This window comes from Rhinopithecus bieti, unplaced genomic scaffold, assembly GCF_001698545.2.
Source record: "Rhinopithecus bieti isolate Rb0 unplaced genomic scaffold, ASM169854v2 scaffold_67313, whole genome shotgun sequence".
NCBI lineage: Eukaryota > Metazoa > Chordata > Mammalia > Primates > Cercopithecidae > Rhinopithecus > Rhinopithecus bieti.
Window position 1 is genome coordinate 1 of NW_016825089.1, and position 9532 is coordinate 9532.

Here is a 9532-nt window from a genome sequence, read left to right on the forward strand (position 1 = left end):
GAGGGAGGGAGGGGAGAACCAACACACATCGGTTATGACAGAAGCGAATGGCAGACTCCAGACATGAAGCTATGAACAGAAATTTGAGAGGACAGCATAGAAAGGGAGTCTAATGTTAGACAGCAGTGGAGGAGAAAAAGTAAAGAATAAGAAATAAGGAGCAAGAAAGCCCCCCCTTTCTTGCAGTGGAGGAGAAAAGTAAAGAAATAAGAAATAAGGAGCACAACCCCCCTGCTGTGCTGCAGTGAAGGACAGCTCTTCTAGCTAATAAAGACTGAGTTTATGAACCATGCACAATCCATAGGCTTTCTCAGGACATGTATCAGAGTCTACTTCTCAATGCTTTATTATATCAAGACTTGACTTAACATCAACATATTGGCAATTGAGTTTTATTTTATAGCACTATAAACAACTAATGCCTTTTTAGTTGTGTTATGGAATAATTCTAGTAATATGCTACTGGATATGAAACTTTAAGACAAGATCACTAAAAATAATAATAATAATAACAGCTAATAATTATGAGTACTTAACTATGTTCCAGGTACTACGTTAAGCATCTGACATCTAATCAATCCTCACAATATTACTATACCCATTTAAGAGATAAGAATATATAATGATCAAATAAGTAAATTGCCCAAGTTTTAAAAGGTAGTAAATAGATGAGCTAGGATTTGAACCTGATCTGATTCAAAAATTTGTGAACTTGATCATCACCCAATATTCTTAATATAAAATTAAGCACTTAGAACAAGTATTGAGCCGAGTGCAGTGGTGCATGCCTGTAATCCCAGCACTTTGGGAGGATCGCTTGAGCTCAGGAGTTTGAGACCAGCCTGGACAATATAGGAAGACCTCATCTCTATTTAGAAACTCAAAAAATTAGCCAGGTGTGGTGATGCACACCTGTAGTTTCAGCTGTTCAGGAGGCTGAGGTGAAAGGATTGCTTGAGCCTAGGAGGTGCAGACTGCAATGAGCCATGATCACACTACTGCACTCCAGCCTGGGCAACAGAGACCCCTGTCTAAAAAAAAAAAAAATTTAAATAAAATATTTTTAAAACCATGAGTATATGCGGTACAGGTTTTCCCAGCTATCATGGTTTATGACCTTATGAATAAGATTGTATTAATCACCTATTACATGCCAGGCATTTAATTTTATGTATTTATCTCCTTTATTTCTCTTCACAAATCTGAGATTCCCATATCCTCAGGCCCATTTTGCATTGGAGGACACTTACCTGCATAATAATCATTATGAGAAACAACATACAAATCATGTCCTTCATTTCCTTCTTTAAATACTTCTTCATAGGATTTTGGTGGATTCACCACATCTTTAGCAGAGTATTCTGAAGGAAGAATTGATAAAATCAGTTCCAAGATACTTTTTAATCTATTTATAAGACGTTTATATTGACTAGAACAAATGAGAAATTAGGTATGTTGGATGCAAGTCTACATAGACATCCCGAGAGATCACAAAGCCAACATAAATGATTTATCAAGAAAGGGAAGCCCGCTTGACCTGGCTCACCCCCTAGAAGTCTGAAGCATGTTAGAACTTTATTATCAGTTGGCTGGGAGCAGTGGCTCACGTGTGTAATCCCAGCACTTTGAGAGGCCAAAGAGAGTGGATCACCTGAAGTCAGGAATTTGAGATCAGCCTGGCCAACATGATGAAACCCCATTCCTACTAAAAAAAAAAACACGCAACACACACACACACAAAAATTTCCAGCCCTGGCCCAACATTGGTGAAACCCCCCAGTTTTACGAAAAATACAAAAATTAGCCAGGTGCGTGTTAGCACTCCTGCCTGTGGCGTCCCAAGCTACTCTACTCGGGAGGTTGAAGCAGGAAAATCACTTGATCCGCCAGGAGCAGAGTGTTGCCATGTGAACCCAGTATGGCACCACTGCTTACTCCAGGCCTGGGTGACAGAGCCGAGGACGTTTCAATCTCAAAAAAAAAAAAAAAAAAAGAACTCTATTATCAGTTACTGTTTTTTAGTATGTGGTAGCCCATATTCCAAGGCACAGGTTAAATCTTGAGTCTCCTTGGCAATCTCTATACAATTTTGTATTTTAGGTTGCTGCAGACTTCTCAGAGACCTATACAGAATCTGCAACCACAAATTAGAACCCTAATGCCCCCTACTGGTTAAGTCATGGTGTAAATTCTTGGCAGTTTTAGATGGAAGCATACACCCTGGTTGGTCTGTTTGGATCTGAATCTGCTTATCCACAGGCCAGTCTCAGTGGGCCCTCAGCTCTGTAATCTCAGTACTGTTTTGGCGGGCAGGCCTGAGGTGGGTGGGATCATCTGAGGTCGGCTCGGTTCAAGACCAGCTCTGAGCGCAACCAGGGCGTGAAGCCCGGTCTCTGACTAAAAACACAAAAAATTAGACGGGCATGGTTGGCACACGCCTATCAATCCAGCTACTTTTTGGGGGGGCTGAGGCCAGGGAGAATCACTTGAACCTGCGACGGCCCAGGGTTGTCAGGGAGCCCGACGATCCGCAACAGTGCACTGCCCAGCTTGGGCAACAAACAGAGCTGGCACTCCGTCTCAAAAAATTAACTTAAATTAATTAATTAATTTTAAAAAATGAATCTGCGTATCCTCAGCTGTAGCCAGAGGCGGTACCGAGGGAAATCACTGGAATTAGGTGACAGGCGAGAATTCTTGCTACCTGGCTCCTACTTAAATGCTTGTAGAAGCAGTATGCTTTGTTTAATAGCTGCCATTCCAGGAAGCTGGTGGGGGTGTAGTGGCTTCCCAGTTTTGTGCTTGTGGTACAGTGATTGTAATTTTGTTTTTATGCCTTTGAGATTTAACTTTAAATGTAACTCCATTTTACAATTTCAACTCTTCCCTTTCTGACCCTGTAACAACAGGTAGATTAGAAGTTTCCTTTCTATTTTGGCCTTTCTTGTCAAGAATTGAAAGGCCCCTTATATAAACTAATAGCTTAAGAATATCAGTAAGCATTATTCCAATCAAAATACATCCTGCTAAAGAGAACTTACTTTATTGACTATTATGAACATTGACATCTTATATGATTACACATTTATATACATGTTGTGAACATGCTTTCTTTTATATGTTTAAATGAGGGACAGCTTAGAGAATACTTTTTCCACATTAACATAAACTTAATCCTTAGGCTAGCAGTATTGGATTATAATGCGGCTATAATGCCATGTTCAACAGTTCTTATAAACATTAGGCAATTTCTTAAACCTATCGGAAAAGAAGAGGTGGGACGGAAATAGTCACTCACACCTGCTGAATCCCAGCAGTTTGGGAGGCCCAAGGTGGGAGAATTATTTGGAGATCCAGGAGTTTGGAGGCCAGCCTGGAAACAATCGGTGAGACCCCATCTCCTATAGTAAATATTAATATTATATAGCTTTATAAATATATAAGCTATTATATGCTTTCATATGTTTATGAACATAAAAAGCGAGCAGGATTATTTTAATCTACTCTAAAATACTTTTTTCATTTTTTCAAAATTTTTAAAAAACTTTTAGCATCTGATGCCCAATAAGGTACAACTCCAGATTTTACATTCCAAAGTGAGAATCATGATCTTCAGGTTAGATGTCACTACCCTTAAGGAAAATAATTCTAATGAGCCTTTTGCTGATACAAAGCTAAGCGGTTCCTGGAAGAGAGCCTCAATGCGGTATGGAAAGACAAAGAGAGAATTTCGTCCACAAAATAATAAAGAAACATTCGAATTTGAGATCTCCTATGCGTCAAGACTCCATAGCAGGCGACCGGGGAGTAACGCTCAAAAAGAGCTATAGGAGCGAAAATCTGAGAAAGGTGTAAAGAAGCGCCATCCCAATCACCATGCAGGAACCCCATGGGGTCTTCAGGAAGGAGAATAGCCTCATGTCCAGTTCTATTAGTTATTTGTTGAAAGCATGTCTCTACTCCCCTTCTTAGAACAGAGTGGAAGCTCACTCTGCCTGTGATTGGGTTAATACCACACGCTAGACCTCATGGCTCTGCATGAAGGGAGTGTGGTAATACAGCATTTACCAAACGGTTACCTGTGCAAAAAATGAACTCTGTTTCATAAGAGTTCAAGCAGTCTATGACACATGTGGAAGCACTGATGGAAACAGAACACACAATGGATGTCCCAGCAAGAGGGATGTTGCGCAGTGCTCTAGCTAGTCCCAGACGGCCAATTTTTGTTTGAGTACTCTTCCTGTCGTTTACACCAGGTCGCTACTTGCTCACTGTGATTCTGGACTCAATACCTGAATTTTTCCTGCTCTTCGCTGCATACACTAACACGTCAAGGATTTTGGTTCCGCTGAGACTAACCTGCTTGCTTACAATCCATCTTTCCTTCCTGTCCTTCGTGTACCACCATTCAGCCAAACATTCATACAAATTACGGATTATTTGATCACATTGTTCCAAGAAACTCTACTTTCTTCACCAGCCCCCTCTCCAACCCCCCCCCTTTTTGTTTTTAGCTACCTCTGATGACTGCTGTCCCCAAATGTCGTAGGTGATTGTGTCGCGGATCCGCTTTCAGGTAATCCTGTCTGCTTAGATGAGATTTGTCGCTAACTGGTGCTCGTCGATTGCATAAGTATATATTAGATCTTTTTCATCTTTTAATTTTCTGTTGAAATGTTGGTAATAGGCTGTGCGGTTTATAATGTGTTTGCCTAAAGAAATCATACAATGCCACAAATACATCAACATACACATAAAATAGCTACAAATCTGACAATGGAAACCTAGTCAACAGCTAAGGATGAGCGAGACTACACCATTGTGGGAAAACATTTCATTATCATTCACTGGCTTTGCTTACCTTCAATATAACTGTCGGGAATCTGGCTATGAAGTCTTAAACATGGCCTAGAAGAACTTGTCTAATGCCCCGTTAAAAGGGTTTCAGTGATACTAAAAGGTTTACGTTACTGATAGGGCTTCCAGGTACTGCGGACTCAAATATTTAAGGAAATACTGATTTGCCAGGTGCAGTGGCGTCACACCTTATCCCAGCACTTTGGAGGCTGAGGAGGGCGGATCACTGAGTCAGGAGTTTGAGACCAGCCTGGCCATACCATGGTGAAACTCCGTACTCTACTAAAATAAAAAATAAAAAAATCACGTCAGGTGTGGGCACGCACTGTACCCAGCTACTGAGGAGTCTGGAGCCAGGAAAATTGCTTGAGCCGGCGAAGTGGAGTTACAGTCGAGGCCAAGATCAACACGCACTCACTGTTGTTCTGCCAGCCTACAATAAGACTCCAGTCTCAAAGAAAAAAAAAAAGAAAGAAAGAAAAGTGAAATGAAAAGGCATCTAAGAACCCTGACTTTCCAAAAGTTCTCTTCACGGATACAGAGATCAGGTCTTCTGGTATCTAATCCCATTCAATCAGTAGCAGATAAACAGAACATTTACTCCAGGCTTTACTCAATGTCCATATAGTTATTCCATACCTCTACAAGCGACTAACCAGTCTTTTTTTTTTTTTTTTTTTTTTGTTTTGAGATGGAGTCTCAGTCTGTGTGCCTAGGCTGGATTGCAGTGCATGACTCTCTGGCTCACAGCAATCTTCGCCTCCTGGGTCACAAGCGATTCTCCGTCAGTCCTCCCGAGTAGCGGATTACATTCCTAGCTACCATTGCCACTATTGTTGGTTTTTTTTTTTTGTGTGTTTACTTTTTTGTGAAAACGCAGACGTTCGTCAGTTGGCCAGCGTCTCAAATTTCTAGTCTTAGGTGATCCTCCGCCTCAGCCCTCCAAAGTGCTTGGATCTACCAGGCATGAGCCACCAGCACCCCCCAAGACGAGTCTTCTTGTATTGTCTAACAGAAGCCCTACAGCATTTCTCGTTTATTTGTGAGAAAAATGGAATGCAACTAGGCTTTTATCATTTGAGAGTGAGAATAGATAGTTTTGGCTTAAACTATTAATTTCTTCACACCGCCTTGGCTGCTGCTGCTTGGAGTTTTTCTACTGCTCAAGATAAAGGCTTTTGGAAGACAGATTGAGAAAAGGCTAGTAAAAATATGGGTGGGAAGGAGACTGGAACTCACGAATTTCACTAATACCTGATTTGTGCATTTTCACCTTGGTAAATTAATAATGTACAAGGAAAAAAAGAAAATAAGTTACCGGTATTGAAATTTTAGATCTAATTCCATGTGTCAAATAAGGTGCAATTTGGGGATCATTTGCTCTTCCATAAAATACTCTTTCTACTCCAGCAGGTGGATATCTGAAGTTGAAATACTTTTTTGCCGCAGGTGGAGTAATTAGCTACAAAGAGTGAGGCAAGAAAATAGTAGTAAGTACAATTTCTAAAAATATTAACAGGACGGATCTATACCAATCAATCAACAACCTTAAGTGTATGCATGTAGTAAGCGCATTTGGAACTACAGCCCCAAATAATGAACATCCCCCTAAAATGTATTTATTTATTAATGGAAGTAGACAACATTTTTTTCCATGACACAGATCCTGAGAACATGTGCCCTAAACAACTTATTTTAAATGTTGCATTTAGAAAACAACCAGGAAGTATCCAGGTTACAAAGTATACCATTATTCCCACTGAAATAAATTGAATCCCCTGTAATTGAATCCCTGTAGAGCTAGAAACTGGAAGCCTGGGATTTTCACTTTCTTGGACAAAATCAATAGAAGGCCTCAAAAAACAGTAAAGAATCCAAATTGACCACATTAAATGTATACCACTTTCATAAGGAACGTTGAGTTGCCTATTTCTTAACGTTCACACATAAGGTAAAAGTAGAAACATAAAGGTATATTGAAAGTGCTCACCCTGGGAAGTTTTTCAGTCACGCAGCTTGCAACTCTGTAACCAACTGGAATAACTTTTCCTGCCTTTGGGAGAAAAAAATGGGTTGATCATTGTCAGGGTGGAAGAGGAGCATTTCCAAGAATGAAATTTATTTCAAACTTGTCCTATGCCTCTGATGCTACAAAGTTACTTTTGACTAACATAAAAAAGGAAGAACCCATAGTAAATATAAAGCAATCTTCATATGTAACAAATATTAAATGCTATGTATATATTATAAACATTTATAAAATTGTAAGCATATATTTTTACAGCATTAACATTGTTAGTGATTCATCCAGTTACAGGAATTATGTGATGTGTTGAGGAATTCAGCTTTCAGAACAATCTTCTCATAGATCACAGGTTAATGATTCATTGTCCTATGTAACAGTGAAATAGAAGTATGATCTTTGGGAAGCCAAGAAGGGAGGGTTTCTCAAGGCCAGGAGTTCAAGGCTACAGTGAGCTATGATCACATCACTGCACTCCATCCTTGGCAATGGAGCGAGACCTTGCCTCTGAAAATAAATAAATAAAATTTAAAACTAAGAGAAAAAAATTAACTTCCCATAGTGTTCTGGGTATCTGGAAAGAGGAGAGAGAGAGAAAGAGAGAGAACAAACAGACAAAAGCAGAGAAATTGAGAATGGAGTGGAGTGGATGGATGAATGAGTAGATGTGTGTGAACATATGAATGAATATATATGGGTAGGTAAAGTTTGTTATTAAGTGTTGAGTGTGGAATTCCTTTTAGTAAGAGTCATTAGGGTTTAAGAGACTATCTTGCTGACATCTCTAGGTATAAAAGAGGAAGCCCACAGACATAGCCAGGCAGAAAACTGAATTGCTTTGTTAAAAAAAAAGGGGGGGGGGAGAAAATATGATCTTTGTAATGTCTAATGTTTTGATATGAATTATTAGACTCCAGTTTGAAAGGGAGGAGCAAAACAACTTCTGATTAGATACATTAAGAAGGAAAAATCAAGGAGATGACAAATAAATTGAGTAGGTGTGTGGAGTCCAAGGTCTAGCAACAGGGTGAGAAGCTGGAGGGCGCCAAGATGGGAAATAAGACAGTGAGAAGCAGCCCAGTCTTAATGCTGTATCTTCAGTAAATTCTACCCACACAATTACATTATGTGAGAAGAACTTTGTGTAAAAAAAGAAAGGAACTGTGTTCTAACCTGGGCAAAAGCAAGACTGAGAAGACGGAGAAGAGGTATAGTGAGTTTTTTTAAATTCAGTTGGAAGTTATAAGAAATCTCACAGATACCAGGGAATACTGTCTCTCTTGCTATACTTAGGATAGGAACTCAAGTCTTTTTTAAAAATATGAAGGCTGCGAGGCAAGGCAGCTCACACCTGTAATCCCAGCACTTTGGGAGGCCAAAGGTGGGTGGATCATTTGGGGGTCAGGAGTTCAAGACCAGCCTGGCCAACATGGTGAAACCCTGTCCCTTCTAAAACTACAAAAATTAGGCAGGCATGGTGGCAGGTGCCTGTAATCCCAGCTACTCGGGAAGCTGAGGCAGGAGAATTGCTTGAACCCAGGAGGCAGAGGTGGCAGTGACCCAAGGTCATGCCATTGCACCTCAGCCTGGGTGACAAGAGCAAAACTCCATCTCAAAAAAGAAAAATAAAATTATGAAAGGGATCAGAACATGCCGCCCAAAAATATGCCACTTTTGCATATGGATTATTTTGAGCTGAAGGCAGTTGAGAATCAACAGATACAGGAAAAGCTCAACACTTGGAAGAAGGTGTGGTAAAGCTATGAAAATAGAAAGGTTGGTTGAAAGTTTGTATTCAGGGCAATTGGATCCCCAGTTCTTCTCCATCCTATGTTATCCTTGTCTTCACACAAGCTCTCAACCCCTCTCGCCAAACTGTGGATTTGTTTTCGCAAAGCGGTTTTGTAGCCAGAAACATCAAGCTCAAGGTAAGGTAGCGGGACATTAATAAAGTATACTTTCTGAAATGCATTTCCTCTAGCTTCCTCTCCCACTGGGCCCTGGAAAGCAAGCAGCCAGGAGTCAAGCCAGCCCTCTAGCCAGTGGGCAGTACATAGGAAAGGCAGCAGGGCATCATGAATATAAATAGAGATTTAGAAGCCAGCCTGCTTGGGTTCAAATATCTGCCAATAAATAAGCTGTGTCACCCTATTACTCAGCCTCAATTTGCTCACAATGGAGATGGTGATAACAGTACCAACCTCGGGGCGGAGCAAGATGGCCGAATAGGAACAGCTCCAGTCTCCAACTCCCAGCGGGAGCGACACAGGAGACCGGTGATTTCTGCATTTTCAACTGAGGTACTGGGATCATCTCACTAGGGAGTGCCGGACAATCGGTGCTGGTCAGCTGCTGCAGCCTGACCAGCGAGAGCTGAAGCAGGGCGAGGCATCGCCTCACCTGGCAAGCGCAAGGGGAAGGGAATCCCTTTTCCTAGCCAGGGGAACTGAGACACACAACACCCGGAAAATCGGGTAACTCCCACCCCAATACCACGCTTTAAGCAAACGGGCACACCAGAAGAATATATCCCTCACCTGGCCGGGAGGGTCCCACGCCCACGGAGCCTCCCTCATTGTTAACACAGGCGATCTAACCGCAAGGCAGCAGCGAGGCTGGGGAGGGCCCCCCGCCATTGCTGAGGCTTAAGTA

At 41.2% G+C, this 9532-nt stretch overlaps 1 long non-coding RNA gene across 1 annotated transcript; it reads right to left on the minus strand.

Annotated features, from left to right (window-relative positions):
* Positions 1-4667: 4667 nt before the first annotated feature.
* LOC108522530 (uncharacterized) lies at positions 4668-6916 on the minus strand. Its single transcript, XR_001883510.1, has 3 exons — positions 6848-6916; positions 6176-6319; positions 4668-4712 (listed from the first exon to the last, which is right to left on the minus strand). It is a non-coding gene; the product is annotated as an uncharacterized LOC108522530 (long non-coding RNA).
* Positions 6917-9532: the final 2616 nt, after the last annotated feature.